General features: G+C 47.2%; 1 protein-coding gene across 2 annotated transcripts in view; it reads right to left on the reverse strand.

Annotated features, from left to right (window-relative positions):
* Window positions 1–16,943, reverse strand: part of c8h5orf24 (chromosome 8 C5orf24 homolog) — a 49,327-nt gene extending 32,384 nt beyond the window's left edge. Inside the window, exon 1 of one of the 2 annotated variants that reach the window (XM_085995660.1) lies at window positions 15,553–16,943. The gene's annotated coding sequence lies outside the window, so the exon portion shown is untranslated. The remainder of the gene's footprint in view (window positions 1–15,552) is intronic. The other variant, XM_085995662.1, reaches the window with a different exon arrangement.
* Window positions 16,944–22,950: the final 6,007 nt, after the last annotated feature.

Genomic DNA, 22,950 nt, shown 5'->3' on the forward strand with positions numbered 1-22,950 from the left:
AAACTGCTTGGTGTGTTAGTAATTAGAGGGCATACATTTAAAATCATCATCAAAATATTGAAAGGAGAGTGTAGGAATTCTTCTCTTTTTAAAAAACATAAAGGTTCTTAGTACATGGAATGACCTAGCAGACAGTGGTGGAAGCAGATTCCACAATAGCTTTTAAAAGGAAAGTGGCTAAATATTTGAAAAACCAATAAATTAAAAGGGTACAGGGAAATAGGCCTAAGTGAATTGCTCTTTGAGAGCCAACACATGCAGGGTGAGTCAAATGACCTCCTTCTGAGCTGTAAAATTCTATGATTCTTCATCAGGTTTTTTAACAATATAGATGCTTTGACTACATTTTTTGAACAAGAAACAAGAAGGTCCAACATGTTTACTTTAGGCGCTAACGGGATATGTTGTATATGCAAGAGCATAAAAGAAGCCAAAAACAAGAAAAAGTCTTTTGGTGCATCCAAATTATCCCTTCAGTGCTTTAACTCACCCAGCCTGGCATCCATTTGCATTCTGAACATGCTTTTTTTCTAAGATCTGTTTTAAATTTACTTTTCATTAAGGTGGGTTCTGCTTATTTCTATCATTTGATATACATAGCCTTTTTCTAGACTGACAATGTCAAGCTTCTCTAATCTGTCCTCTTGTTGCTCTTCTCTGCACCGTTTAAAATGCATTTATGCCCTTTTTACAGCAATAACCAAAATTGTACATAGCACTCTGTTGTGTATGTACCTTTAAGAGAATAACTGGTCTCAGACTGCAGTACCAGCAGTGACCACCCCTGTATAAAAGGCGCTAGTGAGTCTCTGTTGTCTCAGTTTCACTATTGACTTCCATCAGTAAAGACTTATTTTGTTCCACTCCTGCTGTCCGTGTCTCAATCATTCACGGACGTAATACTGGCGACAAGCAGATACGAACCTACCTACAGTCTGCACCACCTCCTGGGATCCATTCACAGAATCACAGAATCACAGAAACCCCACAGTGCAGATAGAGGCCATTTCGGCCCATCGAGTCTGCACCGACACATATCCCATCCGATTCCCGTAACCCCTACACCAACACATATCCCACCCTATCCCTGTAACCCCATGTATTTAATCCCCCTAACACTAAGGGTCAATTTATCATAGCCAATCAACCTAACCCGCACATCTTTGGACTGTGGGAGGAAACCGGAGCACCCGGAGAAAACCCACGCAAACACGGGGAGAATGTGCAAACTCCACACAGTCACCCGAGGCCGGATTCGAACCCGGGTCCCTGGTGCTGTGAGGCAACAGTGCTAACCACTATGCCACCGTCCTACAGCAAAGTGAGCAGAGGTCGAGGCCAGAAAGAAAAGAAAGTAGGAGGCAGTAGAAACGGGCGTCGACCATGGGCATCCACCCTGTGTTGCAGAGTTGAAGATTGCTGGAGAAGCTGTCGGATGCGGGGCCTGGTTCCTGTCGACGGGGCTTCAGCTAATCGGGCTGGTGGCAGGTAGTGCACTGATCCTTCCTGGGCTGCGGCGGTCGCGAACTTGAGCGGGTGGTTTGCAACGGGGCCGAGCAGCGTTGTCGGGAAGAGAGAGGGTGGAGCACACAGGGCGCAGCCGGTGCTACGAAGCCGGGTTGCGTATAGACCCGCGAAGAGGGAGGCAAGAGTCCCACAGGGTTGTTCCATGACGGGAAAGTAATTTAAAAAAAATATATTAAACGCGCAAGAAACCGTGGAAAGCAGCGCTAACAACAGCGGGGAAGAAGGCAAAGCGCGGGAGGCGCCATCTTAATCAGCGGGGAAGAAGGCAAAGCGCGGGAGGCGCCATTTTGTTAAATCGGGGAAGAAGGCAAAGCGCGGGAGGCGCCATTTTAGATTTGCAAGATGCCGAAGACTGGCTGTATCACTGCTTTTGATAATACAATAGAGGACTGGACCACGTATGTGGAAAGAGTCGAGGTATATTTCGAGGCAAATGAAATAGCGGAGGAGAAAAAGGCATCGATATTGCTAAACTTAATGGGCGCTAGAATGTACGGCCTATTGCGGGACCTGATTACTCCAGCCAAACCGAAGGCGAAGAGTTTTAACAAAATTGTTGCTGTCCTACAGGAACACCTAAACCCTGCACCGCTGTTGATAGCAGAAAGATTTAAATTCCACAGGAGAACTCAGCACAAAGATGAGAGCAATGCTGAGTATCTTACGGAACTACGCAAGCTATCAAAGCACTGCCAGTTCGGAGCAGGACTGGCAGATACCCTACGGGACAAATTTGTCTGTGGACTCCTGAGTGAAGGAACACAGAAGAAGTTACTCTCAGAGAAAGAGCTGACGCTAGATAAGGCTTTCAGCGTGGCAGTATCGTATGAAGCAGCAGCCAGGGGAGCTGCAGAAATTCAACAAAAACCACAGGAATACGGCACCCACAAAATGACACGGGGATTTGCAAAATGTTATCGCTGCGGCAGAACTAACCATGACCAGAAGGACTGCTGGTCCAAAGACAAAATATGCAGGCAATGCGGGAAGATGGGACACATTGCACGAGTTTGCAGGTCTGGGAAGAAGACCAGCGACAACAAAAAGGCTACTAAGGAACCGTACAAGAAAGTACAAAAGATGACGGACAGTAGTTCCGAAGACCAGATGAGCGATAGTGAATCCGGGAACAGGAGACTAAGCTGTCTCAAACTTCACAATGTAATCGCAAAAGAGGATCACCGAACCATTTGGGTCACCCTCACGATGGCAGGGTCCCAAGTTAAAATGGAATTGGATACAGGATCAGCGCTAACCGTCATGAATCGACGAGACTACGAGCGGCTATTTTCACACATGACCTTGAGAGAGACATCCATCGTCTTGCCGACGTATACGGGGCAAAAAGTATACCCCAGAGGAAAAATAAGGGTGCCTGTCGAATACAACGGCATGAAAATACGGAAATTGTATCTCTACATACTGCCAAATGGTGGATCACCGTTATTGGGACGGGAATGGATCAGGAAGATAAACTTAGATTGGCACTCCATTCATGCAATGACGGTGGACGGTAAAAAAGATGAAGACGTCACTCCTGGACGATTGTCAACAATCTTAGCTAACGCCAAAGAGGTATTTCAACAAGAACTGGGCACGCTTAAAGGCGTAACCGCCTCGATAAAAATAGAAGAGAATGCAGTTCCCAAGTTTTTCAAAGTAAGACCGGTACCATATGCAATTCGCCCAGCCGTCGAGGCAGAGCTGGAGAATCTGGAGAAGGCAGGCGCGTTGTCTAAGGTCGACTGGAGCGAGTGGGCGACACCCATCGTTCCTGTCATGAAGAAAACGTTAAGCAATAAGTCCGGGGAGCCAAGGAAGATTCGCATCTGTGGGGATTTCAAGGTGATGGTGAACCCAGTCCTTCACACAGTACAATATCCTCTTCCAAGGATAGAAGACATCTTCGCCTCACTGTCTGGAGGGAAGCGTTTTACAAAAATTGACCTAGCACAAGCATATTTGCAGATGGAGGTTGAAGAGTCCTCTAGGAAGTATCTCACGATAAACACTCACAAAGGTCTTTACCAGTATCATCGATTGGTATTCGGAGTAGCATCGGCTCCGGCGATATGGCAAAGAGCGATGGAACAAGTCCTGCAAGGGATTCCGGGGACTCAGTGTTACTTGGACGACATCCTTGTGACAGGTGAAGATGACAGTGAACACCTTAACAACCTAGAACAGGTGCTCACTAGACTACGGGAACATGGGCTGCGAGCCAACCGCCCCAAGTGCGAATTTTTTAAGAAACAGATATCGTATTGTGGCCACGTGATTGATGAAGAGGGGTTACATAAGTCCCCTGACAAAATTGAAGCAGTTGTTAAGGCCCCAGCGCCTGAAAATGTGTCACAACTGAGGTCATTCCTCGGATTGGTGAATTACTATCATAAGTTTTTGCCAAATTTGTCGACAATCCTGCACCCACTGAACGCCCTGCTACGAACGGGGGTAGCATGGAAATGGAGCGATGATTGTAAGCGTGCTTTTCAGAAGAGTAAGGACTTAATCACTTCAAGGGAAGTATTGGCTCACTACAACCCAGCACTGCCGATCAGACTGGCATGTGATGCGTCTCCCTACGGCATTGGGGCGGTACTGTCACATAAATTCCTTGATGGTTTAGAGAGGCCGATAGCTTTTGCGTCACGCTCGTTAATTTCTGCCGAGCGTAACTACGCCCAGATTGACAGAGAGGCCCTCAGCCTAGTGTGGGGGGTGAAGAAGTTTAATCACTACCTGCATGGTCAAAAATTTACTCTACTAACCGATCATCAACCTCTTGTCTCCATTTTCAACCCTCAGAAGGGCGTACCGATAATGACAGCACAACGGCTGCAGAGATGGTCCCTTTTCCTAGGGGCACACCAATATGACATCGAGTACAAAGGAACTAAACAGCATGGAAATGCTGATGGATTGTCACGCCTACCGTTGCCGACGGTGGAAGAAGAAGACCTTGCAGTGGATCCAATGGAGTTATTCCACTCGACCATAGTCGAATGTCTCCCTGTGACGAATGCAAACATAGAAATGGAAACACGGAATGACCCGACACTATCACGGGTCTATGATTTAACGGTGAAGGGATGGCCAGCACATGGCGAACCACTGCTGCCAGCATTCTCGTCGAGAAGAGAACAGCTGTCAGTGTGCAGAGGAACCTTGATGTGTGGATCCAGAGTAGTAATTCCACCTAAGTTGACGGATAGAGTGCTCAATGAGCTTCATGAGGGTCATCTGGGTGGGGTAAAAATGAAGAACTTAGCCAGAGCGTTTGTGTGGTGGCCGGGAATCGATAGAGAAATCGAAGAGATGACCAAGAGCTGTGCAGGATGCCAGAAGGTCCAAAACGCCCCACCACAAGCTCCTCTGCATCCATGGGAGTGGCCCTCATCTCCATGGCAAAGGGTGCACATTGATTTTGCTGGTCCCTTCATGGACTCGATGTTTTTAATTGCGGTGGATGCACATTCAAAGTGGCCAGAGGTAATAAAAATGTCCTCAACCACCACGGAAAAAACTATCACAGTTTAACGAACCATATTCGCCAGGAATGGGCTGCCTGAACAGATTTGCTCTGACAATGGACCACAGTTTGTGTCTGAAGAGTTCCGGAGGTTCTTAAAGAACAATGGTGTTAAGCATTACACATCTGCCCCATATCATCCAGCCACTAATGGATTGGCCGAGAGGTTTGTCCAAACATTCAAGAAGGCTATCAAGGCAATGTGTAATGAAGATATACCCCTACAACACAAGGTGGGCAACTTCTTGTTTGCCTACCGGAATGCGACACATGCGGTTACCAACCAAACTCCAGCCATGATGTTCTTCAATCGAAGACTACAATGCCGCTTGGATTTGGTTAAGCCAAACGTCCGAAGAGATGTGGAGAACAGGCAGTTTCAGAATATGAATGAAAGGCCGACCAGGAGTTTTAAGATAGGTCAACCAGTTTTGGCTCGGGAGTACCGCACTGAGAAATGGCAGCCAGAAACGATTTGTACACGACAAGGACCTCTCATGTATACCGTGGACGTTGGGGAGAGCATTGTAAGACGCCATGCTGACCAGATTCTAGAGTCACTGGAAAACGTCAACTCCACACCACGATCTGATACACCTGGTAATGAAATCGACGTTCCAATTGCAGCTACCGCAGAACCGGTAATATTGGAAGCAGATGAACCAAACAACGACATTGATCCCGACTCAACATTGCCAGAAGAACCTGATACCCCAAAGAGGCGTTATCCAGACAGAATCAGGAAGCCTCCTCAAAAACTGAACTTGTAATTGCTTAAACTTAACCAATGTATCTAGCAACAGTAATTGTGATTGTAATTAGTTATCATCTAGTTGTTAAATGAATGTTATGTACTGTTTATCTAAAAGGGGAGGAATTGTTGTGTATGTACCTTTAAGAGAATAACTGCTCTCAGACTGCAGTACCGGCAGTGACCACCCCTGTATAAAAGGCGCTAGTGAGCCTCTGTTGTTTCAGTTTCACTATTGACTTCCATCAGTAAAGACTTATTTTGTTCCACTCCTGCTGTCCGTGTCTCAATCATTCATGGACGTAATACACTCCAAATGTGGTCTGACCAGTACATTATAAAGTTACTGTACAACTTCTATAGAAACTTACATAGGGAGCTAATCATTACCAAAAATATTCAACAGGTGATCTAACCACATAAATCACAAACAATTTTTTTTCACACTAATTTCTTATTTTCCAATACATTGTCTACCATTCCTGGGAGATGTTGCTTGTTCTAGGTGGCTTTGAAACCCAAGGTATTCAATGGACTATGTCAGTGGTTCATGAAGCATGGGTCACAACCCCCTTAAAGGAAGTGGATATATCAGAATAAGATCACAACAAAGAGTCACCAGAAGCAGCTAAATTTTAAATACATTACTGGCTGAAATTGGCTTTATTTATTTTAGCTTTTGAGTAAGTTTAAAAATAAGGTATCATTTAACCACACGGGACAAAACAAGCATAAATTGTGAGTCAGCAAGTCGTCACATTTACACTTTTTAAAATGGGGTTAGTGGACACTCACTGGATGGTTCACACTTTCAAACAATTTGGGAAATATTTTATTCTCTGCCTTCTTTTAGGTCTCCTTACACCATGCAGCATTCCTCAGCCCAGAGGCCAGGTAGCAATGTTGTTGAGCTGAAACCCAGTCCATTATAGCTAGCTGGGGTAACTAGTTTCCAATTCTGCCTCCACTAGGAGAGTTTGGGAGGGGGGGTGGTGGAGAGGAAAGAAGCAGGACTTAGTGTCCGTTGACCATTCAACTGACATGTAAGGAAGAAAAGGGGGGAAATAAGCACATGTCCATCTACTCCATCATAGCAAGTTAGAGTACAAACACACACCCCTCCAAATGGATCTTTGATTAGTTGCTACAGACTGAGGTAAATAAGCCAAACAAATACCTTTGTATTTCCTCCCCACACCCACCAAGCCCGCCATAATTTTCAACATCTCAACAGGGAGCCTTCAATTTGTCTGGTGTCAAATGGATTCCTTCAAAAGTCAAACGAGTTTGAATCCTAATGTTGATTTTCATGATTGGCTCCTGGGTAAAATCGTTTAATAATAGTTATGTCATGTTAATTTGACCTCTACAATCAACAACACTAAAACAGATTATCTGGTCATTATCACATTGCTGTTTGTGGGAGCTTGCGGTGCGCAAATTGGCTGCTGTGTTTCCTACATTACAACAGTGGCTACACTTCAAAAAGTACTTAATTGGCTGTAAAGCGCTTTGGGACGTCCGGTGGTCATGAATGGCGCTATATAAATGCAAATCTTTCTTTCTTTCCTTCTTAGTCATTCCAGTTTATCCTCTGAAGCTACTGAAACATATGGCATGAGATAGCTCCAGCAAAAGAATCCTTGTGATAGATAATTCTCCTCATTTGACTGCAGAGCTGTTCAGTAACAAACGCTTTATCAGACTTATGTGCACACTCTTTTCCACCATAATACCTTCCTTACTTGTTGCGTTTCTAGTTACGCTATTGTGTGCTGTCCTATGTGAGCTATACACCATTGCTAAAATGTTCATTAAAGTGTTCACATTCTCTTTATTTGATGTTCTACAATTAAATTTTTGAGAATTATAAACATTTACCGCCAGTTTGAGCTCCTGCAGTGATTCCTCTTGAATCCTCTACTAATCCCAAGTTATTTGTATTTTATTACAGTAATCTGCTTACCAATGGTTACTGGGCAGCCCTCAGCGTTAATAATTTTGTCCTGGAATCCATTCTGGTATTTGGCTCTGACACATAAAGCACTTAAAAGTCAAGTTAATCAAAGTAGTAATAATACTCAATAGTAACAAAACAAGAGCACATTTGAATGTTCTTGTAAATGTGATCTGGGTGATTAAGGTAGTCAATAGGAATATCAATTAGATGCCTTCTTAAAGTAAAAAAGTAAAATAAAAAAAATCAGTGCTTGGTTGATGGAGAAGGGCAGCAAAGGGATTTTGTCTTTCCTTACATAGTTCCTGACCCATGATTTGTATTTACCCCATAGCGTCCATCTACTAGAATAATGCTTGCAAACCCAATTAAACTCCATGTTGGATGAGGATTTCAGCAGTAGATGGGCTAAGGGAGGGACAGAGATGGTCGATGTTAAAACGGTGGAAGTAGGCGATCTGTGTGATGGCGAGGATATGGGGTCGGAAGCTCAGCTCGGGGTCAAATAGGATGCCGAGGTTGTGAACAGTCTGGTTCAGCCTTATTCAATTAGAGATTGGTCATTATTTCCTGGACAATGATTTGATTCCAAGATGACACTAAGACTGGAAGTGGGGAAAAAATGGTCTTTGGAATCGTCCAAAAGAGCAGCGGGGTCACCAATGTTGGAGTCGCTAGAAATCAACAGGCTCTGAGACTTTTGTTGCAGCAAAGGCAAAACGCGTGTTACTTTATTCACTCTCCATGAGGACTGAGGATCTCAGCCTCGTTGCAGGGCTATGACGTCATCACGCTACCGACGCATGACGTCATCATGCTACCGATGCTCTTAAAGGGACCCTGCCCCGATAACCCAACCCAGTACGTACATATAACAACATTGGCTATACATAGTGAATTGTGTTTAGGTACATATAACAACATTGGCTAAACATTGTGTTATTGTCCCTATGTGGTCTCCGCCACATACGTCCCCCCAGAATTCACTAGCACTGGCAATGTCAGTCGTTGGGGGGGCCGGATCACACGGTCGGAACGGCTCCTCAATTCCAGGGCGGGGACCGGGGGGTTCGTCGGAGGGACCTCGGGCGCTCGGTGGTGGTGGACTGAGGGTGCAGAAACCGGAGGTCGGCCCCGCCTCTGGGGCTGTGCCAACTCAACAGGTCGGTCCAGATCCAGGTGGGCCGGCTTAAGACGGTCCACGGAAATGCAGTCCGGCTTACCGCCGACATCCACTACGAAGGTCTTGTCCCCGGTTTCCAGGACGCGGAATGGTCCATCGTAGGGTGGCTGAAGAGGTCCCCGGTGGGCGTCGTGGCGGACGAAAACGTACTCCGCCACATGAAGGTCGAGCGGAACGTGGGACTACGGGAGACCGTTCTGCGACGTGGGCACCGGTGCGAAAACCTTGGCGTTGTCCAGAAGGTCGGACCGCTGACGGGCTGCGGACCAAGGTTCCGTTGCGTTGGGGACGAAATCCCCGGGAACCCGCAGCAGCTGTCCATAGACGAGCTCGACAGACGAGGACTGGAGGTCCTCCTTGGGGGTGGTCCTGAGTCCCAGCATGACCCACGGGAGTCTGTCGATCCAACTGTCGTCCCGGAGGCTGGCCCGGAGCGCGGCCTTCATGGAGCGATGAAACCGTTCGCACAGTCCATTAGCCTGAGGGTGGTATGCTGTGGTGCGGTGGAGTCTCAACCCGAGGCCTCGGGCGACAGCGTTCCAGAGCTCCGACGTGAACTGGGGCCCCCGGTCGGAGAAAATGTCAGATGGGGCGCCGAACCAGGCGACCCAAGTGCTGATGAACGCCCGAGCCACATCGGCGGACGTCGTTGAAGACAGCGGGAAGGCTTCCGGCCATCAGGTGGTTCTGTCGACCATTGTGAGGAGGTGGGTGAACCCGCGGGAGGGCGGCAGGGGCCCCACCAGGTCCATGTTAACATGGTCGAACCGCCTCTCGGGCACCGTGAAAGGCGCCAATGGGGCCTTAGTATGGCAATGCACTTTCGAGCGTTGGCATACCACGCAGGTGCTGGCCCAGTCGCGAACGTCTTTCCTGAGCCCGTGCCAGACGAATTTAGCCGCCACCAGCTTCTGTGACGGCTTCCTGCCCGGGTGGGAAAGATTATGGACGGCGTCGAAAACTTGCCGTCTCCACCCGTCGGGCACGACGGGACGTGGCTGCCCAACGGAGACGACGCACAGGAGTGTGGTGCCGGCATCGTCGAACGCGACATCTGCTAGTTGAAGGCCCGTGACCGCCGTCCTGTAGGCCTGGACGTCTGGGTCGGAGGCCTGGTCGGCCGCCATGCGGGTGTAGTCGATGCCGAGGTGTACGGCGCTGGCGACGGCTCGGGAGAGACAGTCGGCGACGGGGTTGTCTTTCCCAGCCACATGCTGGATGTCCATTGTAAACTCTGAGATGAAGGCCAGCTGGTGTTGCTGACGGGCCGACCACGGCTCGGAAGCTTTGGCCATGGCGAAGGTCAACGGTTTGTGGTCCACGAACGCTGTGAACGGGCGAGCCTCCAGTAGGAAATGGAAGTGTCGGACGGCGAGGTAGAGGCCGAGAAGCTCGCGATCGAAGGTGCTGTACTTCCGCTCGTTGGGGCGGAGCTGCCGGCTGAAGAAGGCGAGCGGCTGCCAAGTGCCGTTGACCCACTGTTCGTGGACGGCGCCGACCGCATAGTCCGAGGCGTCGGTGGTGACAGCGATCGGTGCATCAGGTAACGGATGCGCCAGCATGGTCGCGTTAGCCAGGGCCCTATTCATGTCCGTGAAAGAATTGGCAATCTCCTCGGACCAGTCGACGGCAAGCTTGTCGGGCTTGCCTTTGAGGGCCTCGTAAAGGGGCCGCATAAGCTGGGCTGCTCGGGGGACGAAGCGATGGTAAAAGTTCACCATGCCCAAAAACTCCTGCAGGGCCTTCACGGTGAGGGGTCGCGGGATGTCCATCACAGCCTCCACTTTTGATGGCAGTGGCACCGCCCCGTCCTTCGTGATGCGGTGCCCGAGAAAGTCAATCGAGGACAGCCCGAACTGGCACTTGGCCGGGTTGACGATTAGGGTGTGCTGGCTGAGGCGTTGGAAGAGAGTCCGCAGGTGCAACACATGCTCCGTCCTGGAGGCGCTGGCGATGAGGATGTCGTCCAGGTATACGAACAGGAATGTCAGGTCCCGTAACACGGTGTCCATTAGGCGTTGAAAAGCCTGGGCGGCGTTTTTGAGGCCAAATGGCATGCGGAGGAATTCGAACAGCCCGAACGGGGTGATCACCACGGTTTTCGGGACGTCCTGCGGCCGGTCAGGGACCTGGTGGTAACCCCGGACGAGGTCCACTTTCGAGAATACCACTTTCCCGGCCAGACGGGCGGAAAAGTCCTGGATGTGTGGAATCGGGTAGCGGTCGGGGATCATAGCGTCGTTGAGGCGCCGGTAATCGCCGCACGGGCGCCACCCGCCGCCTGGTTTCAGAGCGATGTGGAGGGGCGAGGCCCACGGGCTGTTCGACCGGCGGATGATGCCGAGGCGCTCCATGGTGTCGAACTCGGCTTTAGCGATGGCGAGTTTCCCCGGGTCGAGGCGCCGAGCGCGGGCGTAGACGGGCGGACCGGTGGTCGAGATGTGGTGTTCTACCCCATGTTTGGTGGCGGCGGACGAGAACGTGGGCTTCGTGAGGTCCGGGAACTCGGCGAGGAGGCGGGAAAACTCGTCGGAGGCCGAGAGTGCGCTGGACAACTTCGTCGTGTTGGACCCGCTGAGGGAACACGGGAGCGAGCTGAAAGTCTCAGTGTTGATGAGACGTCGGTTCTTGACGTCCACCAAAAGGCCATTGGCACAGAGGAAGTCAGCACCGAGAAGGGGGATGGACACGTTTGCCGTGACAAAGTCCCAGGTGAACCGCTGCCCGCCAAAACAAAGCGCCACGCTGCATTTCCCGAAGGTGCGGATGGAACTGCCGTTGGCGGCTTCGAGGGTGGGGCCGTGGTTCCCCCCTTGTATGTCTATGGTTGACGCAGGCAGGACGCTCACCTGGGCATCCGTGTCGCAAAGAAAACGACGTCCGGAGTCGGTGTCCGTAACAAATAACAAACTACCTGAACGGCCGACAACCATAGCAGCCGACGAGTGGTCTTTCGTTTGTTTTGACGCGGGAAAACGGCAAGGGGGCCGGCACTTCCTGGCTTTGGGGCCGAACTGCGCGTGGTAGAAGCAGAGGCTTGGGGGCTGCCGCCATTGGGCTGTATCGGTGGGGGTAGGGCTCCGCGTGGCCGCGCAGTGCTGTTGCCCGGCAGAGAAAAATTTGTCGGCCTCCTTGGCCAGGTCGCAGAAATCCGTACTGGAATAGTTGGCTAAAGCCGACCGTACCTGACCTGGCAGCTGTTGAAGGAACAGTTCCTTGAAGGGGAAGCACGGCCTGCGTGTGCCCAGGAGGGCCAGCATGTGGTCCATCAGCTCCGAGGGCTTGGAGTCGCCAAGCCCGGGTAGAGAGAGAAGCCGGCATGCGCGCTCGGCTTCGGTGAGTCCAAAAGTTTCTAAGAGGTGCGTTTTCAGCATTTCGAATTTGTTGAGCTCCGGGGGGTTCTCGAGCAGGCTCACGACTCTGGCCGCAGTGGAGCTGCCGAGAGCAGAGACGACGTAGTAGTACCTCGTGTCGTCCGCAGTGATGTCCCGGAGTGCAAATTGAGCCTCGGCCTGGGCGAACCAAGCGACAGCCTGTCGTTCCCAAAACTCGGGTAATTTGATGGAAACGGCATTCGTCGCCATTTCGGATGAGGTCTTTGGAATCGTCCAAAAGAGCAGCGGGGTCACCAATGTTGGAGTCGCTAGAAATCAACAGGCTCTGAGACTTTTGTTGCAGCAAAGGCAAAACGCGTGTTACTTTATTCACTCTCCATGAGGACTGAGGGTCTCAGCCTCGTTGCAGGGCTATGACGTCATCACGCTACCGACGCATGATGTCATCACGCTACCGACGCTATTAAAGAGACCCTGCCCCGATAACCCAACCCAGTACGTACATATAACAACATTGGCTATACATAGTGAATTGTGTTTAGGTACATATAACAACATTGGCTATACATTGTGTTATTGTCCCTATGTGGTCTCCGCCACAGCTAACTATTTCTTTCTGCAAGTATCCATTTTCATCAAACTTAATCATAATCATAATAATCATAATCAACTTTATTGTCATTGTTAGTGCACAAGTGCAGTACAACGAAATGTCGGCTTGCGGCTCCCGAGAGTGTACATTTAGTGTACTTACTAACCTCTTCAACAGGCAGTTGCACAACTACAGATCGTTTTGGTATTCTGCTAGGTCTAGATAACCAGCACAGTCCAACTTTAACTGCTTGACAAATACAATGGATAAAATAGCTTTCCGATTCATTACACAACAATATTATTAACATTTTTGAAGTCAAGCCTGATCACTTTCACTATTGAATGTATACATTGATCACATATATTAACCTAACAGAGATTTGTTTATTACACCTCCTGCCCCCTTGATTTAAAAAAAAATTCTGGGAGCTTCCTGAACAACTCTGGCCTCGGCTATGCAACTGGGCCAGAAATAGCAAAGATGGCTGGAAAAGCTGGTAGAAGAGTGTGGATCCTAAAGAAGGTTCAGTCTTAGTTGTTGCTCTCAGCACCATCTAGTGGTAGAATGTTGTAACTTTGTTTGACAGACTGCACAGAAAAAAGCATCTATACTCCTGGACACAGTCCATACCCACTGATTGGACAAAGATGGCCTACTCCACTCTTTCTGTCTCAGAGATGTGGCTAGGTTGCCAGTCTACTTTAACAGAGTATGGCTGGAGCAGCACCATTGGGGCTAACATTTAAGTTGGACGTCCATGTTTATGCCAGTAACAGAACAGCTGTTGCAGTCGAACCAATATATTGTACATCAATCCAAAAAGCCTGCATGTACGCTCTCCCCAGATACCTCTCCCAGTATGTTTCCCTGTGGAAATTCTTCATTTCCCGACCTAAACAGGGATTGGTGTAAAGCTTAACATGCAGGGTATCACAACTGAGCCCAATCGTCTGATGTTCAAACACAAATACTTTCCAACAGGAGCCATTGCATAGTGATCAGGAGAAGGAATCTTGACTGAGATTTTCCCCCTCTTTTGGCCAGGAGCATCAAGGGTAACTGCTGCAACCTCAGCACAGACCAGAATCAAGCCAGGATCTTTCTGATGTATATGTCTTACTACATCACTGAGCGGCGCTTCTACTCACTAGGCCGTTATTTACTGATTCAGGGTTGCTGGAAAATGCACTGGCTGTAGGAAATCTGTGACTTGTCTTTTGATACCAAGTACAATTTCCCAAAGTCATTCCATGTTTCCACCAAATCTAAGATCAAATTTGAGATATATGTGCTTTTGTTACAGTTCCTTCCACCAGCACCATTATGGCACCTAAAATATAAAAATGGACAACAAATCTGCTCTTTTAAACTGTAGCTGTTAAGGATCATAAATTGAATTACACTGACGATTCAACTACAATTCCTAGCAGACCAAATCCTATACCGCAGAATCTAATGTCCTTGCATTTGAGATTAATGGGGCACCTTGATCACAGGACTGGAGAATATGGCCTTATTCCATGCTAGGGTAGTACTACCTGCTATTCTGTAATTGAGAATGAGCTGTACTAGTGTAATGTTAGGAGGTACTACATCGTCTCTGAACCATGCTATACCTGACCAATGAGCACTCAGTGTTCTTGTATAGAGTGGATAAAGTTATACCCTCCAATAAGGTCATTTCACCTTGAGCATGTGTGTTTCCAGAGAGAAAAATCCTTCAAGATAATAGCTGTTCGATTATAAAACCCAAACTTTGCATCTAATCCCATGTCAAATTGACCCTCATGACTCACTTGATCTAAGTCTCTGACCTTTCTCCATTTTTGTTGACTGTTTATAACCTGTCCACTGATACCCTTCCACAATGGGGTGGGGATGTAATTTTGCTTTCTTTATATTGATAAATATTGCATTTCAGAGATATAAGGTAAAAGTAAACAGAATATACTTAGGAAAGATGGGGTCAAAATGTATTTTTAAACATTTAAGAAAAAATATCACAACAATCCTAGATGTGTATATGTTTTGTTACTGTTCAGTCATTTGGTCAAGCAGAGTTTCACAGTTTATGTAATTTGACTTTTAGACTGATAATGGACCACCTAGCCACAAAAAGATGCATCATTGTCGTTATTCATTTTGCAAACTTTCAACACAGACTAGTTACCTAGTGATTTAATGGAAACATTTGAAACATTGCACGCATTAACAGCTTCTTACCAGCAAAAGAGTTCATAAAAGCTACACACTGCTGATGTTTTAAAATATTAAGCTTTAGTTCTCTTGCACGTTTGTGTATTTCATGTCAATCACATTTCCTGCATGTCATGACCACATGGGAAAAACACACAAATGAAGAGAAGTGAAAAAGAATAATGTAGTGGTCACATCCAAATCAGATCTGCAACAACCACCTGAGGGAATTGCCTCTGTGAACCCTGTGTTCTGCCCGTTAAATTAAAAACAAATAAAAAGACTGACTCTAGGAACACCAAGTTCCAAGGCAGCATGAAATGAATTATTTTTTCCATAATCGGTGCTTTAGATCTGCTAAAAATGCATTTCCAAATCTTCATGAAAGATCAGCATGAAATCTGCACATAGTCCCGAGGTTCGCCAATCCTGCTGTTTTATACACAATTTTGCCACACACAAAAAAATGAGCTTACCTGACACAATAGACCGCAGCAGCGATCCGGCTGCTACATCCAGGACTTAGTGATCGCTGGCCAGGAGCCGCTTTTCACTGGCAAGCACTAGAAAGGGTTAAGTGCTAAAAGCCAAGTAAGAACATGGCACGGCTCATCCTGCCATTCCAGTTCCCTTTTTTTTTACCCAATTTCCTGCGATCCCCAGCGTCCCCGAATAATTCAGATCTAGACAGACCACACACAAAAAAAACACGCGTACAAAAATCCTTTTAGAAAAAGAAACCGCGATGGTGCAGAAATGCAGCGTCGGATTGATGTTTGCTTCTTCCCCTTTTTGCCGGACACAAACGCAGCGATCCCTTTTCAACCTTTATTAAAACAACCAAAGTCACAACACGGAAATACGTGCAGCGCAAGCGCACTTCCGCCCCGGGAATAAAGGACCAGCAGAGCAAATAAACAATTAAATTTTAATGTACCGTATTCACTGGCTGCACCTCGCTCACAAAAGGCCAGCCTTCCATGCAAATAATGCTGTTTTTATTCATTATTGCAACAACGCCTTTTTTCCCCCACAAGTATTTTTTTTAAATGTAATTGCTAATATTTATACACACACACAGTATTCTGAAATACATTGAGCCACTAAAACGTTACTGAGTTTTATTTTTCCACCCTATATATACACACACAATAGCCCTGAAATCGCGGTCTGCGGTGTAGCTAAGGAGTACGCCGGTGACCTCCGAAAGAAATCCGCACTTGCCTGGTGCGAGGCCCCCTTCGAAAACTTGCGTTCTTTCGCTGCGGAGTTGAGCGTAGCGTAGTGGCCCGCGGATCCCAGGGGAGCACCGTGTGCGTGAGCGTACCTGGCATCACATGGGGCGGTGCTCCAACCAGGAAACAGAAATCTCCAACAACCATTCATGATTTTTTTAGTCTCACTCACCCCAACTTCAAATTCCTGGGTGTATTCATTACGGAGGACTTAACATGGTCACATCACATCGACGTTGTAACCAAGAAGGCATGCCAACGCCTGTTCTTCCTCAGGAGACTGAAGAAATTTGGAATGGCTCCCCAGATTCTCACCAACTTCTACCGGTGCACCATCGAGAGTATCCTGTCCGGCTGCATCACTACCTGGTATGGCAACCGCACCGCCACAGACCGCAAGGCTCTACAGATGGTAGTGAAAGCTGCACAACACACTATAGGAATTAAACTACCTGCTGTGCAGGATAGCTACCCCGAGAGGTGCCGGGGGAAGGCCCTGAGAATCATTAAAGACGCGAGTCACCCCAGCCACAACCTCTTTGCCCTGCTCCCGTCCGGTAAGAGATACCGAAGCATACGGTCTCGTACCAACAGGTTTCGAAACAGCTTCTACCCCCAGGCCATAAGACTCATGAACGATTAATTTATTATTATTTTTTACTGTTGTTTTATTTATTATTACTGTCTTTTATTTTTATCATTGTTATGCCATATTTATTCCAATGTTGGGAGGACTCGTAAAAATCAACATTTCATTGTGCAGTACACACGTCTGCTGCATATATGACAAATAAAATTGAATTGAATTGAATTGAATTATATTAATAAATAAATCAGTCTCTCACTCACCCCAGTTACTGTATATTAATAAATAAATCAGCCTCTCACTCACCCCACTTATATTAATAAATAAATCAGTGTCTCACTCACCCCAGTTATATTAATAAATAAATCAGTCCCTCACTCACCCCAGTTATATTAATAAATAAATCAGTCTCTCATTCACACCATTTATATATTAATAAATAAATCAGTCTCTCATTCTTGGTAGATTGTTTTCACCCTTTGCTATTTGTCTCCACGAGTTGTGTTGGGATCAGGAGATAATTAGGTGGATATAGATATTTATTTTGAAGATTTTTTATCATGACGGGTGTATATTTCAAGCTGCTGCGTATCCCTCCTCCCCTTACACTGTGCAAACAGGCTCCTGCGCCTGTTTCCACCAGACATAACATTTTCCTGCCTAATTGCTGGGCAGTTGGTGGGCAATTAGCCCAACTCTCCACCAGTAATAAGGGTTTCACAGTCACAGCGGATGACCTGTCAAGTTGAAACTTGACAGATCTCAAGTTTGGGATTTAGCACATAAGCGCACGCAGAAATCCTGACCTTGCGGTCAATTTCAAAGGCGATATGATGGCGTACTCTGAGAGTATGCCGTCATACCGACGGCAAATTCTGCTGCAATATGTACACATGTTTAGCACAAAGACATGGAATAAATAATCCAAATTGAGTTTTAAATTTTAGAATTTCCTGCTTGGCTTGTTTACAGTGTAAATATAGTTAGTAAAATATTTCTGGTTTGCAAGCCAGCTGAATTGGTCTTGGGGCTGGGGCGGAGGCAAAGAAGGTTATGTGTCTTTGATGTACCACCCACTTTACACCTTACACATCGACTACATTGTAGAGATCAAGCCATGTCTCTTAAATAACTATTGCTTATAATCATTGATGTTCGTGTGATTATGGACATCAAATACTCTAACTAAAGATTATTTAAAAAACATTGATTTCAAAATTCTTGCCCTTTTCTATAAATCCCTACAGGGCCTTGCCCCACTCTACCACTTCAAGCATTATGTCCAGTTCGCACTCTCTGTTCTTCTGAGTCAGGCCTACTGTGCTCTCTGCCTCTACTCCACCATTAGTGGCGCTCTGCTCTTCACATTGTCACATCTTTCCCCACTTTCAAAAGCCTCTTAAAAACTCTTTCACTGCACTGTCTGTCACCTCCCCTATCCATCACTCCAAGCTCCTGCTCGGTATCTGGTTCCTCTTTGAAAATTGCCTTTGATCATTTCACTATACTATATTAAAAGTCCTATATAAGTGCAAGTTGTTGTTGATTAAATATGCACAAAAATAAAAACTTACAGCTACATTCTTTACGAAAGTACACAAATACGTTTTGCCTTCTGCATCATTATTGTGAGAGAGAATTTATTCTTAGATACACCATAGAATCATAGCGTCTTAGAAATTTACGGCACAGAAGGAGGCCATTCAGCCCATCATGTCTGTGCCAGCCAAAAAAGAGCTATCCAGCCTAATCTCACTTTCCAGCTCTTGGTCCGTATCCTTGTTGGTTACGGCACTTCAAGTGCATATCCAAGTACTTTTTAAATGTGATGAGGGTTTCTGCCTCTACCACCCTTTCAGGCAGTGTGTTCCAGGCCCCCACCACCCTCTGGGTGAAAAAAGTTCTCCTCAACTCCCCTCTAATCCTTCTACCAATGACCTTAATGATCTATGCCCCTTGGTTATTGACTGCTCTGCTAGGGGAAATAGGTCAGTTCTATCCACTCTATCTAGGCCCCTCATAATTTTATACACCTCAATTAGGTCTCCCCTCAGCCTCCTCTGTTCCAAAGAAAGTAACCCCAGCCTATCCAACCTTTCCTCATAGTTGAAATTCTCCAGTCCTTGCAACATCCTCGTAAATCTCCTCTGTACCCTCTCTAGTGCAATCACATCTTTCCTGTAATGTGGTGACCAGAACATGATTCTATGATTCTATAATTTTCAGCATATGCTTTTCATTTTTTCTTTTTCAAATATATATCCACTTCCCTTTTAAAAGCCATTATGGATTCTGCTTCCACCATTGTTTCTGGTAGACATTCTGGCCGCGATTTCACCGGCCGAGGCAGGTTCAGGGCGGGATACGGTCCCGCTGCCTACTGAAGCCCGCCGAAAAAAATGATTTTATGTTAATGGGCCTTGTTAAGCCCGCCCGTCGCGTTCCCCGACCCTATCAGCAAGTGCGGGTCAGGTGACATCAGCGCTGCTGCTTCTCTTGCCGGTTTATTTAAAGGGCCCAAGGCCCCACTTCATTCCACTTCCTGAATTTGAAATGACTATTGCTGAGATAGCTTGTTCAACTTCAATAATGAGCTCACAAAGGCAGAGGGCTGCACCTCGATTCAGTGATGACTCCCTCCATGTTCTTGTGGAGGGAGTCACATCATGCAGGGAGGGTCACTTCCCTGCCAGTGGTTGGAAGAGACCTCCCCAGGAGACCAAGGCAGCCTGGCTGCAAATAGCTGAGGAGGACACAAGCAGGGATGTTGTAAGGAGAGCCAGGCTGCATGGCGCAAACATTTCAATGATCTCAGTAGATCACGAAACGTTACTGCAAAGCCACACTCAACCTCATCCTGCTGTGTCACTCATCACATCCCCATCACTCTGCCTTCCCTACCCTACTCCTGCACATCCTTACTCACACCAACTTACCTTGCACCTCCACCCATCCCTCTCTATCTACATTATCACTTCCCCATCTCACTAGCCACCCCTCACACTCACCCTCATCCTAGTCCAATCATACCAACTAACAACACACTAGGGTAGGCACTTGTGTGTTTTAGCCAATGTTCATGTGAAGTTTCTGTTAATGTGCTGTCAAACATTGAAATCTTTATGTTCAACACTTTGCATTCTTGGGCAGATTTGTGTGCACCTTTGGAAGTTTCTTAGTGAGTTGCTGTGAATGGTGAGACATAACGGTACCCCCCAATGGTGATGAGTGTGAAAGGAATGGCTTGGGCATTGTAGGGATGCTTTACGGTGTTGGTGTGGGGTGGTGCCAAGCTGGTGCATCATGTGGCAGCCAAGGTGTACAGCGTCAAGTGAAGTAAATGTGGCCATGGTGAGGCCATCCCTGGTGTCCCAGGCAGCAATGTGGTTGGGTGCTGATGCCCTCTGTCCTGTGTGGCATCAGTTGATTGCGGAGAAGGTTGGTGTTGTTGTTGGTGCTGCTGGTGTGCCTGGTGCTGCTGGTGTTGGGGCTCATCGTGGTCAGATCCTGAGGACCAAGGTGAGAGAGTGTAAGCCGTACCCATTCTGATGTAATAGATGACAGGTGAAGGAGAGATGACAGAAGCAAATCCGTCAATGGTGAGAGAGGTTGCACCAATGAGGTGACACTGGATATACAATTGGCTCTAAACACTTGCAAGCTACAGAAATCTCTATTTATGTCTTATAAATGCAGTAACCAACAGTTTTTATGAGTTCTGAAACTGAACAGCTGCAACATGGTATTCTTTATACCACTTCTGCAGCTGTCAGTTTATCAGATAAATCAAAGCAAACTCAACTCACGATAGGGTGAGCTGTCATGTTCCCCGAGCAGCGGGTAACCCATGGGGGAGCACGTAAAATCACATGGTCGGCTCAAAATAGCATTAAATTGGCTGTTAACAAGCCATTTCATGATCAAAATTGTCTCCCCCGCCGCTTGGTGTTGGGTCTGTTCTGCATAGACAGACCAGACACCTGGAAGACTCGCGTGGAGGCGGGTTGGCAGCGGGTTTCCTACCCGTTGTCAAGCTTTGCTATTTTGACAGCTGACCTGCTTCCGAGCCCGCCCTCTGAGCGCCGGCAAAATCCAGCCCTCTATGTCCTGCCAACCCTCTGCATAAAAGATTCTCCCAAAGTCTGATTTTTTTAAGATCTTGGCCCTGAATTTGCGGTCGGAGGCGTACCAGAAGAATACATCTCCGAATGGAAAAAAAATCCAAACTTACCTGGTGTCTCTGGAGCTTTGGACTCTTCAGGTCCTCGGCCTGCAGGCATACACCTGCGTAAAGGCCCACGGATCCCAGGGGCACATGCAGCTCCTGGGATCACTTGGGCCAGGCCAACCAATCAAAAAGAGTGATTCCTATGATGCTTATGGGGATTCCATTTACATACAGAATCCCCATAAGCATATTAGGAATCCCCAAATAAATAAGAATTCACACCACTTAAATAAAAATAAATGATCATATGTTCAAAATTAAATAAAAGACCCTTTTTGAGGAGATGACTAAAGTAGTGGACGGGGAAATGTCTATGGATGTTATTTATATGGACTTCCAGAAGGCATTTGATAAAGTCCCACATAAGAGGCTGTTAACTAAGGTAGAAGCCCACAGAATTGAGGGCAAATTATTGACTTGGTTAGGAAATTGGCTGAGCGGCAGGAGACAGGCAGTAGGGATAACGGGTAGGTACTCAAATTGGCAGGATGTGACTAGTGGTGTCCCGCAGGGATCTGTGTTGGGGCCTCAACTATTCACAGTATTTATTAACGACTTAGATGATGGCATAGAAAGTCATATATCCAAATTTGCCGATGACACAAAGATAGGCGACATTGTAGGCAGTGTAGATGAAAACATAAAATTACAAAGGGATATCGACAGGTTAAGTGAATGGGCAAAACTGGCAAATGGATTTCAATGTAGGCTAATGTGAGGTCATCCACTTTGGCCCTAAAAAGGATAGAACAGGGTACTTTCTAAATGGTGAAAAGCTAAAAACAGTGGAGGTCCAAAGAGACTTGGGGATCCAGTTACATAGATCATTAAAATGAACAGGTACAGAAAATAATCAAAAAGGCTAATAGAATTCTGGCCTTTATATCTAGAGGACTAGAATACAAGGGGGTAGAAGTTATGCTGCAGCTATAAAAAACCCTGGTTAGACCACACCTGGAGTAATGTGAGCAGTTGTGGGCATCACACCTTAGGAAGGATATATTGGCCTTGGAGGCAGAGCAGCGTACGTTTACCAGAATTATACACACACTTCAAGGGTTAAGTTACGAGGAGAGATTACACAAATTAGGGTTGTATTCCCTAGAATTTAGATGGTTAAGGGGTGATCTGATTGAAGTTCTCAAGATAATTGCAATGTATATACCTTTAAGGGGGGAACTATCTTTTACAGCGCATGTATACTGCAGTACCGGCAGTGACCACACCTGTATATAGCACTGAGTAGTAATCTGTACAGATCAGTTCCAGTGTGAGCCACGTTGAGTAAACACCTGTTGTACCGTTCTCCTGCAGTCTGTGTCTTATTATACACAGACACAACATTGGCGACAAGGCAAGTTCGAACCTACCTGCAACTCTGCATCACCTCCCGGGGATTCGTTCCTGGAGATCAGTGGATTGGAGGTCAATGCCAGAGACTCGGGCATCGACCATGGGCAACGACCCAGTCATCCAGCAGAGACTCGAGAATTGCGGGGGAGGCTGTCGAGAGCCAGGCTTGGCTTTCCAGTCGAGGTGGTCCAGCAAAACGGGCTGGCAACAGGTAGTGCGCAGACCCTTCCCGGACAGCGGCGGGCTAGAGCCCGACCGAGCGACACAGCAAACGGCCGAGCAGTGTCGACGGGGGAGAGAGAGAGAGGGCAGAGCGCACAGGGTGCAGCCGGTGTTCAGGGGCCGAGCAGCGTCGAAGAGAGGGAGAGAGAGACGCGCAGAAACCCGCGAGGCGCCGCCATTGCCACGAGGACCGCCGAGAGCGGCGTTGGCAGCAGCGCAGGAGAAGCGTGCGAAACCTACAGGGCGCCGC

The sequence above is a fragment of the Somniosus microcephalus genome, chromosome 8, assembly GCF_052327205.1.
Source record: "Somniosus microcephalus isolate GS21.2 chromosome 8, FLI_Smic_1.0, whole genome shotgun sequence".
Taxonomy (NCBI): Eukaryota; Metazoa; Chordata; class Chondrichthyes; order Squaliformes; family Somniosidae; genus Somniosus; species Somniosus microcephalus.